This window comes from Panthera pardus, unplaced genomic scaffold (genome assembly GCF_024362965.1).
Source record: "Panthera pardus isolate Hobbes unplaced genomic scaffold, ASM2436296v1 HiC_scaffold_10, whole genome shotgun sequence".
In the NCBI taxonomy this organism is placed as follows: domain Eukaryota; kingdom Metazoa; phylum Chordata; class Mammalia; order Carnivora; family Felidae; genus Panthera; species Panthera pardus.
In genome coordinates, this window is record NW_026526655.1 from 34,532,132 (window position 1) to 34,553,112 (window position 20,981).

At 42.0% G+C, this 20,981-nt stretch overlaps 1 protein-coding gene across 9 annotated transcripts in view; it reads right to left on the reverse strand.

Moving 5' to 3' along the window:
- Nucleotides 1-20,981, reverse strand: part of CFLAR (CASP8 and FADD like apoptosis regulator) — an 81,342-nt gene that overhangs the window by 38,041 nt on the left and 22,320 nt on the right. Inside the window, exon 1 of one of the 9 annotated variants that reach the window (XM_019439185.2) lies at nt 10,745-10,937. The exons of 3 other annotated variants lie outside the window; for them this stretch is intronic. The gene's annotated coding sequence lies outside the window, so the exon portion shown is untranslated. Of the gene's footprint in view, nt 1-2,628; nt 2,961-6,734; nt 6,789-8,142; nt 8,354-10,744; nt 10,938-20,981 lie in introns of those variants that run through there. 5 more of the 9 variants (XM_019439184.2, XM_019439177.2, XM_019439179.2 and 2 more) reach the window with 5 other exon arrangements.

The following is a 20,981-nucleotide window of genomic DNA, read 5'->3' on the forward strand; positions in this document are numbered from 1 at the left end:
TAAGGGCTGGAGGAAATGGCTCTCGCCTGGGCTTCTGAAAAAACCTCCTCTATACCCAGAAAGATCTTGGTTCAGCCAGGGCAGTGGGGAATCAGGAGGCCGTCCCTGGGAGTGCTGGGCTCACCTGCATGGGAGTGACCCAGAAATCAGAAAGCAGCCGACCACACCACCTGCTTCCAACACCTCTAAATCTGGTGAGTAGACATGGTAACTGCTGCTGCCCAAATCCCTACCTCACCACCACCATGCTTGCCAACAGAGAAACTAACAAGAGCAGCCAGCTGTTAGGCTTTACCTCGCTTCTATTTACAAATCTTGCCTGAATGCACCTAGTTGGCAGAACTTAGTTTACATCCCAGTTGTAAAGGAGTCTAGGAAATGCAGTTTGTAATGTTCCATCCTCTAGGCAGAGATGGGAATGGGTCCTGAGCACCAACTGACCTTAGCCACCACAGAAGGATAATCTATGAGGACATTTTTATCTTCTTTGTGGTTAAATCCTGGGCAAGGACCCCAGTGCCTGACTCATAGTAGGCACTCAATTAGTATTTGCTGAATGAATCAGTGAATAACTGGAGTCTTCACAAGTTGCTACCAGGTAATGGCCTCACTTCCTTTTCTCCCTGGACTGATCCTAGAGCACATGCTAACTCTCTCTGACCAATACCTGCAATTATCTTGCCCTTTTGCCTCCTGACCACCAGCTCTTCGGTATATGACTCGTCCTGATTTGCCAGAACTTTCCAGTTTTAGCACTAAAAGTCCTGTCTGTATCATCAGGAAACTCCTCAGTCCTGGGAAAACCAGGATAGTTGGCCACCCCAGCATCCCATCTTTGGATGGTAAGCCTCCTCCACTCATACATTTAGAGTAGCAAGTCATGCCAAGGAGAGAGGGAAAGATCACACCAAACCCTTGTGGCTTTCAACCTGACCTGGTCCTTACTGTCACTCAGCAACTACTTTTACAGGACCTTGGTCAGCTCCATCTCCACAGCTGCCTAACAGCTCTAACTTTCACCACCTACTAGTGCCATCCCTCATCAGTTGACCTTGCCATTTATCAGGAATAAGTTTCCACAACCTTCCACCTTCCCATTGTGGGGCCATCACCTGCTGCCCTTCACCTTGCCAGGGCCATCCACCCCGTACCCCCCATGCCCTCTGTCTCTGTGAGCCCCTACAAACACTCTTTCATCAACCTCTCTCTACCTCCAGCTTATAAAAATGTTCAAGTCTCTCCAATATTAAAAAAAGAAATAAAACAAAAAAGACCTTAAGCCTGAGATCCCAAGGCCAACCACCCTTTCACTTTATTTCCCTTCACATTAATGGAACCTTATGAAGGAAGAGTCTGCACTCAGTGCTTCAACTCCCACAACTTCAATTCACTCCTTAGTATGCCCCTTATCTGCATCCTCCCTCCCACCATATCCTTTACATAATGACACTCTGTGCCAAGCCATACTGGAACCTGAGGCAAAAGAAAAATCAGTAATACTGACGCTGTCTCTATTTTAAATTCTGATATTTTGTTCATTGTGACTTTTTTGCATTAATGTCAATTTTTTTCAAAATATTACACTTCAAGATTTATCTTTTTTTAATTTTTTTAACATTTATTTATTTTTGAGACAGAGAGAGACAGAGCATGAACGGGGGAGGGTCAGAGAGAGAGGGAGACACAGAATCCGAAAGAGGCTCCAGGCTCTGAGCTGTCAGCACAGAGCCCGGTGCGGGGCTTGAACTCACGGACCGTGAGATCATGACCTGAGCTGAAGTCGGACGCTTAACTGACTGAGCCACACAGGCGCCTCAAGATTATTTATCTTGATTGCTGAGTTTGTGAGCACCCTCTTAAACGTTGTGCCTGAAGTAAGTGTCTTACTTGGCTCACTCTAGTATTCCAGTCCTGCTGACAGTGGTCTACTTCCCATTAAGCAGGGAACTTGGTGACGTCCTAGTAGCTACATCCAAAGTCACTTGGAAGCCCTCTTTTACCTGGGCACACTACTCCGTCTGATGCTGCCGATTAATCCCTCCTGGAAAGTCTTCTTTGGCTCACCTCAGACCACTATAGCTTATGCAATACCTCCCTAACCTTCTCTGACTCCTCAGTACCCTCTTTCAGCAACTTCTCCTAGCAACTATCTTTTAGCAACTATCTCTCACCCAGACTTTTCCCCTGGTCTTTCTGTTCTCCCTGCCTATGGTCTCAACCCCTCCAAATTGATCTCCTTTCAGAATGAACTTTATAACATTCATGCTTGAACTAAGTCATTTTCCTGTTTTAAACCTTCCAATGATTCCTCATCTCCCATTGCAGGTTCCAATTTTCTTTGCATTCAAGGCTCCTTGTAGTCCAGCATCTGCCTTCATCTCTTATTAACACAGACTTTGCACATTTGGCTTCAACCTAACTTCAACACAGAGTTCTTTCCCATGCCTCTATGCCTTTGCTTGGACTACCTCTTCTACTTACATGTCTAGCAAAAACAAAACAAAACAAAACCCTTCTCAGTTTTCAGGGCCAGCTGAAGCATCTCCTACTGTGTAAAGCTTTCCTGGGAAAAGCACACACAGACTTAGCCAGTAACTTTTTTGTATTATCACAGTACTATGAACATACCTCCTTGGTATCCAGCATTAGTCCCAATAGGCGACAGTAAAGTGTGGTTAACTTAAGTCAGGCTTCTCAATCTTTCTCACAGGATGTCAGTTTTGCCTCCAAACTATCTGGTATCTAAAGCACATAACATTCTCTGTAATCAGCAGCACAGCCACCAGCATAACTGGTTCCCATTATACCTCGACCTGTCCAAAGACATACTGAATATTCCATTCTTTGTAGTGCTTCTGTATCTGAAGCAAGGTCATAGCATGGCATGAAAACAAACAAACAAACATGGTCACAGTATGAAAGCAAATGTAATTTCCCTGAAACACCACAAAACTGAACAGTGATGGAGAAAAGCCAGCTTTGCCAGCTGCAGAAAGCAGCATGCAAAGCTGGAACTTTCATGTGTCTGGAAATCCCCACTGAGATATGAACATAAAGTCCCCGAGAGAGTCACCCAGAGGATTCTGAAAGGATCAAGGAGAAGGGGTTACATGATCCTGGGCAAAAGAGAAGTAGCCATCTAATGGGAGTTCTAGAACCTAACAGAACCCCCCTTCCTCCCGTTTGTGTACAGAATCTGTAGAGGTGGGAAGTTTGTGTAACAATTCAAGCAGCTAATATAATGAACCCTCTTTCCTCCTCCACCTGAGGCATTTTAAACCTCAGAGAGCACATGAAATGCCATTTTGCACAACCTCCCCCCCCCACACAGAGATATTTAAAATGAGGTCTATAAATAACAGATCATTATGTGGTTCCTGATTTCTGGAATGCTACAGATACATACTCAAACATAGTCTAGATGACCATATACTGAAGCTGAGCCATAAACACTCCAAGTTGAGATGTTACTGACCACTATTATGCATTAGTAGCTAAAATTATATATTAAAACATGATTTGGCTTCACAAGCCATGTGCTTCAATTATAGCAAATTTCCCACAAACAATAGATAATCTCAATTATAAAAAGACATAAAATTAGAAGATTTTTTTAAAACATTTTTTCTTAGAAAGGGAGAGAGCCAAACCATAAGAGACTCTTAAAAACTGAGAATAAACTGAGGGTTGATGGGGGGTGGGAGGGAGGGGAGGGTGGGTCATGGGCATTGAGGAGGGCACCTATTGGTGTGAGCACTGGGTGTTGTATGGAAACCAATCTGACAATAAATTTCATGTTAAAAACTTTTTTTTCTTTTTTTAAGTAGGCTCCACACCCAACATGGGGCTTGAACCCACAATCCTAAGATCAAAAGTTGCATATTCGACAGACTGAGCCAGCCAGGTGCTCCCCTAGAAGATATTTTTATGAAGTTCTTTAATGAAGTTCAGGCCCATGACTCTCAGGGAAGCTCCCACAAACGCCAACATAACATTACCACCAATCACCTCCCTGTTTTATAACAGTTGCATAGAAGCTGCAGAAAATGAGGGAATTAAAGAACCACAGAATAAGAAAGGATCTAGATAGAAGGAGATTATAAATCATCTAATCAGACACAAAAACATAAACAGAATCACCAGGGGCAATAAAAGCAAATCCTTTTACTGCAATGGCCCACTCCATCTTAACCAAAGTTAAATTTCCACAAGGGCAAACTTCTCCTACATAGCCCAAGCACCTAAGAGTATCTCCCCAAGAATACCTAAGAGTTCTGCCCAACCTGTAATTAAACTCACTGCAAATAGATATCTCCATGTTCTCTGGCCAGTGCTTTTCTGTCCCAACCTCTTTGCTCAAGCATTTGCCTCCATTTGGAAAGCTCCTCCCCTCTTCCCAGTCTCTACCTGTTGAAATTCTACCCCACCTTTCAAGACTTCACTTCCATAAGCTTGTCTTGATCCCCAAATCAAGTCATCTCCTGCTGCTTAGTAGCACTGTTTTATTTATTTATTTATTTATTTATTTATAGTCTTTATTTTTGAGAGAGAGAGCACAAGCAGGAGAGGAACAGGGAGGGAAGGAGACACAGAATCCAAAGCAGGCTCCAGGCTCTGAGCGGTCAGCACAGAGCCTGACGCAGGGCCAGAACTCACTAACTGTGAGATCATGACCTGAACCGAAGTCAGGCACTTAACCGACTGAGCCACCCAGGCGCCCCATCGTAGCACTGTTTTTACTTTCGTCTGGCATTTATCTTATTCTAGTTGGGTACCTGTCATATGTGGTGAGGTCCTTGAGGTTTGGTAGGTTCTCATTCACCTTCATTAGGCTGTGGTGAGCCCTGGCCAGGCCTGCCAAAAACAGACTGGTCATCATTACACAGCTCCAGCAGGCCTGAACATGTGTAAAGCTTACTCATCCTTTCACAATGTACAATGAAGCAAGATGGGAGCTGGTGTTGGAGCAGATATCATACTTGGAACCTGGCTGTTAGATCCAGGAAACAGATTGTGAAAGGTAGCTTTTGCAAATATAAGGGGTAACAATGCTATTGGTTAAGTAACAGTGGCTTAAATGTGATTTGTAAGAGGCTGGGTGAGCCCCTATGCAGGGCTTCCTAGGACCTGGCAGGACCTCACCTTAAACAGGCGGAATACAACATCTCTAGCCAAGATGTGTTAACAAAAGGTACATCTCCCTGTACCTTTAGCTAAAATTTTACCTTTTGCATTTATCACAATTTCTAAAACCCTAAGATTTATGTGTCAGGATTTTCATTTTTGCCAAGTCTCTAGGCAGGTCCTCTGTGTGTGGTATAATTCTCAAAGGATGGACTCAAAGATGCCTAAATTTAAAGAATTCTTTCCTCAAATAGGACATCAACAAAATTACTAATACTTTGGGGCACCTGGGTGCCTCAGTCAGCTAAGTGTCCAACTCTTGGTCTCATGGCTTCATGGGTTGGAGCCCCACGTTGGGCTCTGCACTGACAGCACGGAGCCTGCTTGGGATTCTCTCTCTCTCCTCTCTCTCTCTCTGCCCCTCCCCCACTTACACTGTCTCTGTCTCTCTCAAAATAAATAAACTTTTAAAAAATTACTAATACCTTGTATGGCTCAGATACGTACAAAGAATTAAGGCTAGGTCACAGCCCTTCTTTGCACTACTTGGAACTAAGATCTGGTCTCTGAACTCAGACTTTGCTGAATCATTAAAATTTGGAATCCTGCTTAAACTCAGTTTTGCCTGTTGGTTTTTGTTGCTGTTGCTGTTGTTGAGGAAATTGAAGCCTCAGAGTAAATTGATGAATGTAGTAAATGCCTCACACTATCATATGGCTGTTTGGTGTCTTCTTTATCACCATACAACTGCTATCAGGAAGATACACATTCCCTCTTCTCAAGGTTTTCATCAAAGGACTCAAAAGGGGGTCAAGAAACAACCAAGGTATCAGTTATGCTACAGTAAAATAAAATGTTTAGCAAATATTCTCTGAGGCCCATCTATACAAGACTAGCTTGAATTAAAAATTCAACCTAGGGGTGCCTGGGGTGCCTCAGTTGGTTGAGAGTCCAAATCTTTTTTTTTTTTTTAATTTATGTATTTTTGAGAGAGAGAGAGAGAGAGCACACAAACTGGGGAGGGGCAGAGAGAAAGAGAGAGAGAGAGACAGAGACAGAGAATCCAAAGAAGGTTCCAGGCTCCGAGCTGTCAGCACAGACTCCGATGCAGGGCTCGAACTCACACACCATGAGATCCTGACCTGAGCTGAAGTCAGATGCTTAACCAACTGAGCCACCTAGGCGCTCCAAGAACCCATCTTATGGTTTGGGAGCTTGAGCCCCACATTGGGATTCTCTCTTTCGCTCCCTCTCTCTGCTCCTCCCTTGCTTGCACTCTCTGTCTCAAAATAAATAAATAAAATTAAACAAATTCAACCTAATAGGTATATTTTCTCAGTTTATACAACAGATTCTTAGTAGCTAAAGGGACAAGGTTAGCCCATCAGGAAACAGTCGTGTTCAAAATCACAAGTTGTGCATAATACAGGAGATACAAAGCTCTTAAACTTATTTTTATAGGATTCTTTCTTTTAATTATAAAAAGCACTACTTGGATGCTATAGGAAAATCTGGAAAATGAAGAAAAGTGAAGAAGAAAACTAAAATTCCTCATTTGCTTCAGCCCCATCATTATCTCTGGTACCTGTTTCCAGCTTCTTATTTCCTACCTGGTTCCTCTTTCTACTTTCCGTGGCATTCCTGTTGACAACCCAGGTGAAAAAGATAGACTCAGTAAATGCAGGTGCTCAGTAAATGCTGAATGTAGGGAATAATTAACTTATTATTTATTTTATTCAATTCTTGCAAGGAATTTGATTCATTCACCAGATAGTATCCACGCAAGATTTTCATGTGTTTATTCTTTAAAACAAATATCACTGATTTTAAAAACTATACTTTTTGAAAGTTTCAAGTCCAAAACCAAAACCAAACAAACAAAATATAGTAAGCTAAAGTGAAGATCTGAAAGAAGTTTAAAAAAAAACAACAAAAACAACAACTCAAGAACTTGACAAGTAGATAAGGAAGCTTATCAGATGATAAAAGGAAACCATTACCCTGGGGAACATTTTAAACCTTGGAGCACGGAACTACAAGAGGATTTTTCAATTATATTGAAAAACTGAAGCATATAGATATTAATGTAAATAAAATGGGTTAATTTCTCCAGTAGAAAGGTTCCATGTAGAAGACACAAACCATCTTGAATATATACATGAACATTATATCACATCTTTCACAAGTACTGAATCACCAAAGATGACAACCCAATATATAGAATAAGAAAAAAACAATGAGAAAGCTGTTTGTTTTGCACAAAAACTTAAATGGCCAAATAAAGACAATATGGCTAAAAGCAGAGACCATCAGAGAAAAAAGCAGTTTTATCTGGAAAGAAAATATTAAAATATATACATATTCATCATTCATTCATTCAAATGTACATGGAGTCAAAGAAGAAATTACTTCTCTAAACCCAGAATTGAGGGAGAAAAAACACTGGGGGCATATGAGCAAGCAGATGAATTAAATGTAAATTGTGGATACACATATTCTCAGAAACAAGAAAGGTGGTCATCAGGGGGGAAAAAATCATTAGAAACACTGATGCCAGAGGAGAGTGAAATTACATCTGAGAAAAATAGAGATGTTAATAGAAAAGAAAAAAAAAAAAACAGTTCTGAAATGCAGTTGAACAGCATCATACAAAATAAGAAAACAAAAGAGCAAAAAATTATATATTTAAAAACACTTAAAAGGCTGTATTTGAGTGTGTAAATGTCTGAAAAAGACACTAAACTGCAACCTTTGGTTATCTTAGGGAACAGACTCCTGAGAGCTTTCTCTATTTACTCTGCATGAATTTTAACACAGAAAATTATAATACAACTTAACTGAAAAGTTTTTAAAGAAAAGTATTAGGATACAGAGTGTTAAGTGCAATTCATGGTAAGTGTAAAGACAGCCACAGAGTGTATGAAAATGTAGAGGAAGGGAACATTCGTGGGTGGGTTATGAAGTCTTGGGAGAGGAGGTGACAGAAGCTGAACATAAAGGAGAAATAGTGTTTCTTACCTCAATGATGCATAATACGGAAAACAGGAATGAGCGTTGAGTACATGTTGCCCTCTGTTACCTGTCATTACTTCTCCAACTGGCCCCACCATCTTCCTCCCATTCCTCCCCTGTCAGTGGCCCCCCTCCAGGCCCCTTAAGCCCAAGTTACCCGTGTGGATAACTGCTCCGTCTCCCCCAACCACTCTGAGAGCTTCTGGGGGAAGGAACCAAGTTCAGTTCCGTCTCTATGTCCCCAGCACCCAGAACTCAGCCTGGCCCATAGGAGCTCAATAAATGTTTGTAGGATTACACTGAATCAAAGGAAAGGAGTCAGTTGAGTCCAAAAACACGACTTTAATTAACTTTTGCGGCCCTACAAAGGAAGAAATAACCAAACGGAGTCCGTTCCTCAGATTTAAAAAAGTGACACGCCTCGTGACTTCTACTGCTGTAAGATGAATCCCCAGGAGGCTCCAGAACCGGCCGGAAGGGCCAAGAGGGGCTCAATCCTTTTCTGCCAGGATCCGGGACAGTTACAGCCCCGGAGCCCAGGGCGACTCCCGCAAGGGGGCGCAGGTCGAGAGAGGAGAGACGGACAGGATTCTTAATTCTACTCACGCCCGGGTAGGCCGGCTCTTCCCGCTGGATCTCAGGCGGGAAGGGGACCCACCAGTGCGGGACCTGCCGTTAGGGGAAACCGCGTCGGGAGTACTCCGGGAACTGGAGGAGAGCGTTGCACGCATCAACAGGTGCACTCCCCATTGGGCTTTCCGCGAGCCTCTTCCAGCTGAGCCCCTGTGCGCCTCTTCCAGGCCGCCCACAAGAGACTTAAGGCTCGAGAACCCTCAGCCCCCCACACCTAAGAAACTCCACGAGAGCACATGCGCTGCTGTCCCGAAACTCTCCGTTGTGTAAGCAAAGGGCCCACGTGGCGCTCCGGGGAATTAACGTGCTGCTGGGGGAGACCCAGTAGGTGGGTGCTGCGGCTACGCCCCACCTCCCCACTGAGAGTGAAGGTCTGACTCGCGGGCGCCCCAGAGACGAAACCTGCTTCCGTTTCAATTTGCGCTAGGCCCCCTGCTACCCTGAAAAAACTGCCCTTTACTACACTCCCACCCACCCACGCCCATTTCCAGGAGGGCAAGGTGCACTTCACACCTGCAGGCGGATTCAGTCTCCTTCTTAAAGCAGGTGCAAGCTAGTAAGTAATATAGTGTTAAAGAGAAGTACCAAGGTCAGTAACAAACAGAAATCTAAAACATAAAGTCGTTAGAAAAGGCCATTTTAATCAGGACCTTCATCCCAGAAGCTGTAAGTAAAACACAAGGTAACATGAAAAGGGAAAACTTCTGTATGGCAAACATTCAAAATTCCTTTCCAAATTTGAGTCTTTTCTTTTTAATTTTGGAGTTAAGCCAAGTTTTTTCCTAATGAACTTTATCGTAAGATTATTTAGGGGCACCACCAGAGGGAAAATACCAAAAATTCTGTTCCTCTTATCTGAAATATCTTAACTAAAGTAGGTCAAGCCCACCAGAGCCCAGTTTAAATTTTAGATTACCCAGGTCTGTCGGTGTCCAAATGCTTGACATATTCTCTCTATTGGCACTACAGTCTCATTGCGTAAAAAATTTCAAGTGTCAACAAATGAAAATAATTCGAGGCAATTTAGCGTCCTTACTAACCTACGCCCTTACTCATTTCCTGTTCCCTTGAACCAAAAACGTACTTCAGTGGCCTCTGTTCTATTGCATTCCACTGTTAATGTTTAGAAAGAACATGTCCTTCTGTCCCAATCAGGACACAGTCAAGAAATAACATCTTGAACTCAACGTCTCCCAGTTCTTTGGGGGGAGGCGGGGAGCGGAGAACAAGTTTAAGCTAAGGCTTTACCAAAATCTTACCAATCATTCCAAACTTTCGCAAAGTTTCCTTGCAATTTGCCAAAATACATATTGCACTGCTGTGAAAAACAACAGTCCTGACCTACTTCACCAGGCTATGGGGAGAAAGTAAAAATTCCTGCCAGACCAGCTACTCCGGCGGAGACACATACATACTGCTGCAGGAAAAGTCTTCTTTCTCATCAACTTTTCGAAAGAAAAAAAGCCAAGTCTTTTGAACAGTTTACCCCAGGAATTGAGCAACTCTCAATTTTAAGCAACGTTTACTCGTCCTCTGGAGCTTCAGTGTTAGGCAAGGGTTACGTGGGCTGGAGGTAGGGGCTCTCGGGACAGCACCCGGGACCCTGGCAGCCACCCGCGGCCCTGCTGAGAAGTGGGGTGGGGGAGGGCGAGGGAGCGGGTTTGTTAGGCGGTTTGTCCCGCTGCCACCGCCCCCTGCCACCGCCCCCAGCCGCCCCGGGAGGGCGCCTGCCAGTCCAACGGGAGGTAAGGACCCCACAGGGCTGAGTCACCTGCCAGAAGGCCCCCTCTTCCCGTAACCCCTGCCTGGCTTCTCCCGCCCCAGACCAGTTCCGGGAAGAGCTAGTCCGCGAGTAGCTGCTAGGGGCGGGAGGGGCGGGAGGGGCGGCTGGGGAGGCCCCCCGCTGCCCCCACCAGCCTCGAGTCTTGGACCTGGGGAGGGTGGGGAGCGGGGAGAGCAAGCCCTGGGCACTTACCGTCCTGCACACCGCGGGGCTCTTCTTAGGCTGCCCTGTCAGGCTTCGCTGACACTGACGCAGAAAATCGTAGGCAAGATGGAGAAAGGAAACTGAAAGCCTAAGCCTGGAAGCGGACGTGGCGCCTTCCTGCCCAGTCACGCCTCCATTGGCCTTGCTCACCCAGGAAAAGCCGCTAAGAAAGCTTGATGGCCTGACGTTCACTGTGTTAAACCCAGAGACCCCCCTCCGCCCCCCCACTCACCAGTCCCTGAGTCCTTTTGAATTAAAACACTCCTGTGCCACAGTCAACCAGCTGTTACTACCCTCTATTACTGAGCAGGGGAGAAAAAAATATATCACCCCAAAATGTGTCTTTGGCATGTGGATTGTTCTGGTGATTATTTTCAAGAAACAAACTCGGAAAGAACCTTTGACCCTCCCTCTAACTGTGTAGACGAATTTGGATGTGCTCTAGGAAGGGACCTATCAACATAGTTAACTATAGTATAATATGAACTAGGTGTTTTAGACAGGGAAGAAGTTAGCAAAGTCTGTTAAAATTCCTCTCTCTGTCCCATTGTTTCCGTCTGGCCCAGCAAACATTTGTTTACCGAACATTTACTCTCTTTCATCTTCCTGTGAATTGTCTTCCTTCCCTTTGAGGTCCCAGGCCCCTGACCCCTCCCTTCTCCTTATCTCTGAATGACACAGAAGCCTCACTTGCCTGACTGCCTGATAGGTAGGTAATTAAATTTTGTAGTCTGTTAATCTGTCATATGCCAATTTAATTCTTAGACCAGACAAAAGAACGTTGAAAGGTAAAGTAAAATTGTCTTCTTCCTCAATATCTGGATATGCTATGAACCCAGGGTGTTTGTTTAAGGTAGTTCTAGTTGTCATTAAGAGCAAGCAAACACTGCTAGTGTTTGGATACCAATGCATGGGAATGAATAATCGCAAGTGCAAAAGCACTTTATATTTTAATGTTTATTCCTAAAAACCACTTTCTTCTGTGTCTTTTTTTTATTTCTTAACTTTTCTTGAAATCAATTTAAGCTTACAGGAAAGTTGCAAGAATAACAGCACCAAGAGATTAACTACTGGCCTGAGAGCATGAGGAGCTCAGATGACCCACTCCCCAGTGATACTGATGAAAATTATTTTAAAACAAGCGAACAACAAATAGTCACTTAAACCCTTGGAAATAGTCCTAAGAGAAAAACAGCAAATGAAAAAAATATCTATTCAAGAAAATCCATGAAAATGTGATAAGAAAGGCGAGTGAGAATCTGTAGTATTTCAACCAGGACCGCTTCACCCTCTCTACTCAGCAGAGACCCCACTCTGCTGCAATCAAGAACACAGGTTCTCCTCTCCCCATAATTCCAGGGGGTGGAGCAGAATGTCAGCAATTCTCACCAGGCCCTAGTACCTGACGCTAAAGCTAAATCCTGGGTAGGTGTGGTTGAGAGATGGAGGATCTTTTCTCCCATCCAGTCCACTCATGGAATAGAGGATCTACCTTGGGCTGGAGTGCTGCGAATACTAGGGACCTAATCACCCTCACCTCAGAAGTGGTAGTTGGGACCAGAGAGATAAGCCAGAGGACCTCGGGCTACTACCCCCTCCTCTACCTAGAGTTCAGCCCCTAAGAGCAGAGATGTGACTCAGTTTGCCACTGTTCTTCCTCTTCCCCAAAGCCCTGGCTTTCTAATTGAAGGGGGGGGGGGGGGGGCAGTCCATGAAACACATAGCTTAAATCTCTTCCCAAAGGAAGTGATTTCATGTGCCAAAAACATGGAGAAATGTAAGCCAAGCTGTGCTCTCAAAAACCTGGGGGTTTTAGTGTTAGGCAATTGTGAGGAGATTCAAGATATGGGCTAAATTGTAAATTGGCTAGTTTGCCAGAGAGAACCAAAGATAAAGACAGTTGAGGGAAGCCCTCCTTGGGTGAGAACAGATAATAACACTGACCTCATAAAATATTGCTTCAAAGGACCCAGAAGTTGATTGGATCCATTTATAGAGAAATTTATGTCTCAGGACAGCATTGAAAATAATAGAGCAATCAGGCAGTGAACTGTTGAAGTTTAACAGCTGGGTGTGGTCAGGAAATAAGACAAAGAGAGCTGTAGCCAAATTACCATAATACTAGGATAAAAACATCAGAAATTTAAGAGGGGGGGAGTAAACTTTACTAAAATAATCCAGCCAGTCACTAAACAAATAAACAAGCAAATAATAACAAAGTGAGGAGGACGAGGGAGGAAAAATAAGCACCCAGAGTTGGTACTTGTAATAAATGCCCAGTTTCCAAAGAAAAAACAAGGAAGTATGCAAGGAAACAGGAAGGTATGACTCATACACTGGAAAAATAGGCAATAAAAACTGCCTGTGAGAGCAACTTGATGTCAGATTTATCAGAAAAAAATTCAAAGTAGCCATTATAAATATTTTCCCAGAGCTAAAGAAAAGCAGGATCAAAGAAGAAAGGTACTGATGAAGTTTGGGGGTGATGCATGCAGTGGTCCGGAGCCAATGGCCAAGAAAGAATTCTTGAAGACATTTTTGGTGCAAAAACGTGATTTTATTAAAGCATGGGAACAGGACCCGTGGGCAGAAGAGCGGCACAGGGGTCATGATGGGTAACTCATTATATACCCTCAGGTTGGGAGGGGGTCAGGGATAGAGTAAGTCTCTAAGGTATTTTGGGAGCAAGGTTTCCAGGACCTTGCTAGAGGGGCTAGATGTTGCTAGGCAACCATTTATTACCATTTAATAAAACCTCAGTCATGAGACCCTTCAGATATATATCAGGGGGCCATAAGCCACATATCACACATCATTAAGCCACATATTACATATTATGTCACACATATCCCACCTGGGGTGGGGAGGGGTGGGTGGGAAAGAAGCGTGCTGTTAGCCTGTATTTTGCCCTCAGCTTGGCCCACACTCCTTCATCAGTATGATAATGTCATATCAAAGAAAGAATACCAATAAAGAGATATTCAGCCCCTAGAGCAGGGACATAACTCAGAAATTATAGAAATGAACCAAATAGAAACTCTGGAGTGGAAATAACTTTATTATGGGCTCAACAGTAGATTTGAACTGGCAGAAGAAAGAATAAGCTAACTAAGAAATGGAGATTATACAAGCCAAAGAACAGAGAGAAATGAAGAGAGCCTCAGAGAAATGCGCAACACCATGGAGCACACCAAACACATGCATAATGGGAATACCAGAAGAAGAGAATGAAAAGAAGCAGAAAAAATATACAAAGAAATAAGAGCTAAAAGCTTCCCAAATGTATTCAAAAACTGTAACCTACACATCCAGGAAGCTCCAAAAATTCCAAATAAGATAAATGCAAAGAGCTCTACAAGCAGATATATTACAGTAACAATGCTGAAAGTCAAAGACAAGGAATAAACCCTGAAAGCAACAAAGGAATAACAACTCTTGCTTACAAGTATATACCAGTAAGGTTAATAGTTGACTTCTCACCAAAAACTAAATAAAGGCTAAAGGCAATGAGAAAACATATTCAAAGTGCTGAAAGAAAAAAAACTTTCAACTAAGAATCCTATATCCAGCAAAACAACCTTATGAAAATAAGACTGGGGAAATAAGGTGAAATACTCAAACAAAAACAAAAAAATTGTGCTAGCACACCTGCCTTTCAAGAATTACTAAAGGAAGTTCTTTAGGCTAAAAGCAAATAACTCCAGACAGTAATTCAAATACTCACACACAAAAAACAAAGAGCACCAAAAAAAGTAGTTACAAAATTATAAAAGGCAGTATAAATAAAAACAGTATGGAGGTTCCTCAGAAATTAAAAATAGAAATACCATAATATCCAGTAATTCCACTACTGGGTATTAAAGAAAATGAAAACACTAATTCAAGAAAATATATGCACCCCTATATTTACTGCAGCATTATTTACAATAGTCAACTTAAGTGTCCACCAATATATGAATGGAAAAAGATGTTTATACATATATGTATACATATATATATATATATATACACACAATAGAATATTAGTCATAAAAAAAAGAATGAAATCTTAACATTTGTGACAACATAGATGGATCTAGAGGGTATTATGCTGAAATAAGACAAAGACAAATGATTTGATTTCACTTATATGTGGAATCTAAAACACTAACACACATAACAAATGAGCAAACAAAAAAATAGAAACAGACTCATAAATACAGAAAACAAACTGGTGACTGCCAGAGGAGGGGAGTGGGTGGGTTGATAGGAAAAATAAGGGAAGAGGATTAAGGAGTACAAACTTCCAGTTATAAAAGAAATAAGTCTGGACTAAGTACAGCATAAGGAAAATTATTGCAATAACTTTGTATGGTGACAAAAGGTAAATATACTTATGGTGAGCATTTCATAATGTAATTGTCAACTCATTATGTTGTACACCTGAAACAAATATTGTATGTCAACTATAATTCAATTAAAAACAAAAAAATGAAAATATAGAAAATAGTATAAATTAAAATTTCTTCTCTTCCTCTTAATTGGTTTAAAAAGCAATTGTGTAAAGTAATGTAATGGATCATTGTGCCTATAACAGAGAAATTAATATATGTGAAATATATTTGCCAATAATAGCACAAAGGAGGTGGGTAGGAGCAAAGCTATACTGGGATAAGGAAATGACTACAGATGGTAAAGTAATAATTGTACCAATGTATTTTTGAATGTATAACATTAATTGATGTGATATATAACAAAATACCACAAAGGGAGGAAAGAGGGAATAGAGCTATGTAGGAGCAAGATTTCTATATTTCATTGGAACTAGCTAGTATAAATCCCAGCTGCCTCTGGTAAGTTAAGATGTAAATGGTAAACCATAGAGAAATCACTAAAAAATAACTTTAAAAAATATGTTGAAAAATCATTAAAGAAATTAAGATACTACATTAAAAAATATACGCTTAATGCAAAAGGAAGCAGTAAAAGAGATATAAAGGGACAGAAAAGGCATGAGACATATAGAAAACAAAAAGTAAAAGTAAAATGGCACATGCAAATCCAACTGTGTAAATAATAATATTAAATGGAAAAGGGGGCACCTAGGTGGTTCAATCAGTTAAGCATCCGATTCTTGATTTTGATGCAGGTTTATGAGTTTGAGCCCCTCGTTGGGCTCTGCGCTGACAGTGCAGAGCCCACTTGGGATTCTCTCTCTCCCTCTCTGTCCTTCTCCTGCTCACACTCTCTTTCTCTCTCTCTCTGAAAATAAACAATTATATATATATATATATATATATATATATATATACACATACACATATACATATGTAATGTGTATGCATATGTATGTAAATACACACAATATGTATGTATATGTATACATATATATACATATATATACATATATATATGTAATGGAAAGGCTCAAATAACCTAATCAAAAGGAAAGCTTGTTAGACTGTATTGAAAAAAATCTATGCTCAAGCTATAACTGTCTCGTGGTTGGTGGGTTTGAGCCCCGCATCAGGCTCCCTGCTGACAGTGCAGTTCCTGCTTGAGATTCTTTGTCTCTCTCTCTCTTCCCCTCCCCTGTTCGCTCTCTCTTTCTCTCAAAATAAATAAAAATTTTTTAAAATACAAAGATACAAATAGATTGAAAATAAAAGTATGGAAAAACCATAGACCAGGGGAAAATATTTCCAATACATGTCTCACAATGGACATAAAACTTGAATATATGAACAATAATAACAAAACAAATAACCCATTTTAAAAATACGCCAAAGAGGGGCGCCTGGGTGGCTCAGTCAGTTAAGCAGCCGACTTCGGCTCAGGTCACGATCTCTCGGTCCGTGAGTTTGAGCCCCACATCGGGCTCTGTGCTGACAGCTCAGAGCCTGGAGCCTGTTTTCAGATTCTGTGTCTCCCTCTCTCTGACCCTCCCCTGTTCATGCTCTGTCTCTCACTGTCTCAAAAATAAATAAAATGTTAAAAAAATTTTTTTTAATAAAAAAAATTTAAAAAAATACGCCAAAGATTTGAATAGACACTTTACAAAACAATTGCCAATAAGTACATGAAATGATACTTGATACCAATAATTATTAGGGAAATGCAAATTAAAAGCCTACTGGAATGGCTAAAATCAAAAGAACTGACAATACAAAGTATCAGCGAGAATATGCAACAACTTCAACTTTAATACAATGCTAGCAGAAATGTAAAATGGTACCACTTGGAAAACAGTTTGGCTACTTATTGTAAAGTATACTTATCATATGACCTCACAAAAGTACTCTTAAGTACTTATTCAAGATAAATAAAAGCATGTATCTGTACAAAGACTTGTATATGAACATTCACAACAGCTTTACTTATAATAACCCCAAATTGGGAACAACTTAAAATTCCATCAATAGACAAATGGATAAACCATGGCAGTATATCCATGCAATGGAAATACTACTCAGCAGTAAAAAGAAATAAGCCAAAGATTCATGCAACAACATGGATAATTATGCCTGATATGCAAGCTAAATTATTTAGGGGAAACATACTGATGTCTTTAAAATACATCAAAAAAAAGTCCGTGAGGGGAAGATGGCGGCTTAGGAGGACGCTGGGCTCACCGCGCATCCTGCTGATCACTTAGACTCCACCTACACCTGCCTAACTAACCCAGAAAACCACCAGAAACTAGCAGAACGGAGTCTCTGGAGCCAAGCGCAGACAAGAGGTCCACGGAAGAGGGTAGGAAGGGCGGAGAGGCAGTGCGCGCTCCACGGACTGGCGGGAGGGAGCCGGGGCAGAGGGGCTGCCCGCCGGCCAAGCAGAGACCCCAAGTCTGGCTCGCAAAAGCGGAGGGGCCGGTCGAAGTGTGTTCAGACAGCAAGCGGGACTTGCTTAGCATCTGGGAGGTCATAAGTTAACAGCTCTGCTAGAAAAGCGGGAAGGCTGGAGGACAAAGGGAGGGAGAGTTGCTGAGCCCCGGGATGACAGAGCTCAGTTTGGCGGGGAACAAAGGCGCTCGCCAGCGCCATCTCCCCCGCCCATCCCCCAGCCAAAATCCCAAAGGGAACCAGTTCCTGCCAGGGAACTTGCTTGCTCCGTGCAAACACCCAACGTGGTGCTTCTGCGGAGCCACCCCTCCGGCAGCGGGTCTCACTCCCTCCCGCTGCCACAGGGCCCCTCCTGAAGTGGATCACCTAAGGAGAAGCGAGCTAAGCCTGCCCCTCCTGCCCCCGTGCACCTTGCCTACCCACCCCAGTTAATACGCCAGATCCCCAGCTCCACAAGCCTGGCAGTGTGTAAGTAGCCCAGACGGGCCACGCCACCCCACAGTGAATCCCGCCCCTAGGAGAGGGGAAGAGAAGGCACACACCAGTCTGACTGTGGCCCCAGCGGTGGGCTGGGGGCAGACATCAGGTCTGACTGCAGCTCCGCCCACCAACTCCAGTTATATGCCACAGCACAGGGGAAGTGCCCTGTAGGTCCTCACCACTCCAGAGACTATCCAAAATGACCAAACGGAAGAATTCCCCTCAGAAGAATCTCCAGGAAATAACAACAGCTAATGAACTGATCAAAAAGGATTTAAATAATATAACAGAAAGTGAATTTAGAATAATAGTCATAAAATTAATCGCTGGGCTTGAAAACAGTATAGAGGACAGCAGAGAATCTCTTGCTACAGAGATCAAGGGACTAAGGAACAGTCAGGAGGAGCTGAAAAACGCTTTAAATGAAATGCAAAACAAAATGGAAACGACGGCTCAGATTGAAGAGGCAGAGGAGAGAATAGGTGAACTAGAGATAAAGTTATGGAAAAAGAGGAAGCTGAGAAAAAGAGAGATAAAAAAATCCAGGAGTATGAGGGGAAAATTAGAGAACTAAGTGACACGCTAAAAAGAAATAATATACGCATAATTGGTATCCCAGAGGAGGAAGAGAGAGGGAAAGGTGCTGAAGGTGTACTTGAAGAAACCATAGCTGAGAACTTCCCTGAACTGGGGAAGGAAAAAGGCATTGAAATCCAAGAGGCAGAGAGAACTCCCTTCAGACGTAACTTGAATCGATCTTCTGCACGACATATCATAGTCAAACTGGCAAAATACAAGGATAAAGAGAAAATTCTGAAAGCAGCAAGGGATAAACGTGCCCTAACATATAAAGGGAGACCTATAAGACTCGTGACTGATCTCTCTTTTGAAACTTGGCAGGCCAGAAAGGATTGGCACGAGATCTTCAATGTATTGAACAGAAAAAATATGCAGCCGAGAATCCTTTATCCAGCAAGTCTGTCATTTAGAATAGAAGGAGAGATAAAGGTCTTCCCAAACAAACAAAAACTGAAGGAATTTGTCACCACTAAACCAGCCCTACAAGAGATCCTAAGGGGGATCCTGTGAGACAAAGTACCAGAGACATCGCTACAAGCATAAAACATACAGACATCACAATGACTCTAAACCTGTATCTTTCTATAATAACACTGAATGTAAATGGATTAAATGCACCAACCAAAAGACATAGGGTATCAGAATGGATAAAAAAACAAGACCCATCTATTTGCTGTCTACAAGAGACTCATTTTAGACCTGAGGACACCTTTAGATTGAGAGTGAGGGGATGGAGAACTATTTATGCCACTGGAAGCCAAAAGAAAGCTGGAGTAGCCATACTTATATCAGACAAAGTAGACTTTAAATTAAAGGCTGTAACAAGAGATGAAGAAGGGCATTATATAATAATCACAGGGTCTATCCATCAGGAAGAGCTAACGATTATAAATGTCTATGCGCCGAATACCAGAGCCCCCAGATATATAAAACAATTACTCAAAACATAAGCAACCTTATTGATAAGAATGTGGTCATTGCAGGGGAATTTAACACTCCACTTACAGAAATGGATAGATCATCTAGACACACGGTCAATAAAGAAACAAGGGCCCTGAATGACACATTGGATCAGATGGACTTGACAGATAATATTTAGAACTCTGCATCCCAAAGCTTCAGAATATACTTTCTTCTCGAGTGCACATGGAACATTCTCCAAGACAGATCATATACTGGGTCACAAAACAGCCCTTCATAAGTATACAAGAATTGAAATTATACCATGCATACTTTCAGACCACAATGCCATGAAGCTTGAAATCAACCACAGGAAAAAGTCTGGAAAACCTCCAAAAGCATGGAGGTTAAAGAACACCCTACTAACGAATGAGTGGGTCAACCAGGCAATTAGAGAAGAAATTAAAAAATATATGGAAACAAACGAAAATGAAAATACAACAATCCAAATGCTTTGGGACACAGCGAAGGCAGTCCTGAGAGGAAAATACATTGCAATCCAGGCCTATCTCAAGAAACAAGAAAAATCCCAAATACAAAATCTAACAGCACACCTAAAGGAAATAGAAGCAGAACAGCAAAGACACCCCAAACCCAGCAGAAGAAGAGAAATAAAGGTCAGAGCAGAAATAAACAATATAGAATCTAAAAAAACTGTAGAGCAGATCAACGAAACCAAGAGCTGGTTTTTTGAAAAAATAAACAAAGTTGACAAACCTCTAGCCAGGCTTCTCAAAAAGAAAAGGGAGATGACCCAAATAGATAAAATCATGAATGAAAATGGAATTATTACAACCAATCCCTCGGAGATACAAACAATTATCAGGGAATACTATGAAAAATTATATGCCAACAAATTGGACAACCTGGAAGAAATGGACAAATTCCTAAACACCCACACTCTTCCAAAACTCGATCAGGAGGAAATAGAAAGCTTGAACAGACCCATAACCAGCGAATAAATTGAATCGGTTATCAAAAATCTCCCTACCAATAAGAGTCCAGGACCAGATGGCTTCCCAGGGGAGTTCTACCAGACGTTTAAAGCAGAGATAATACCTATCCTTCTCAAGCTATTCCAAGAAATAGAAAGGGAAGGAAAACTTCCAGACTCATTCTATGAAGCCAGCGTTACTTTGATTCCTAAACCAGACAGAGACCCAGTAAAAAAAGAGAACTACAGGCCAATATCCCTGATGAATATGGATGCAAAAATTCTCAATAAGACACTAGCAAATCGAATTCAACAGCATATAAAAAGAATTATTCACCGTGATCAAGTGGGATTCATTCCTGGGATGCAGGGCTGGTTCAACATTCGCAAATCAATCAACGTGATACATCACATTAATAAAAGAAAAGATAAGAACCATAGGATCCTGTCA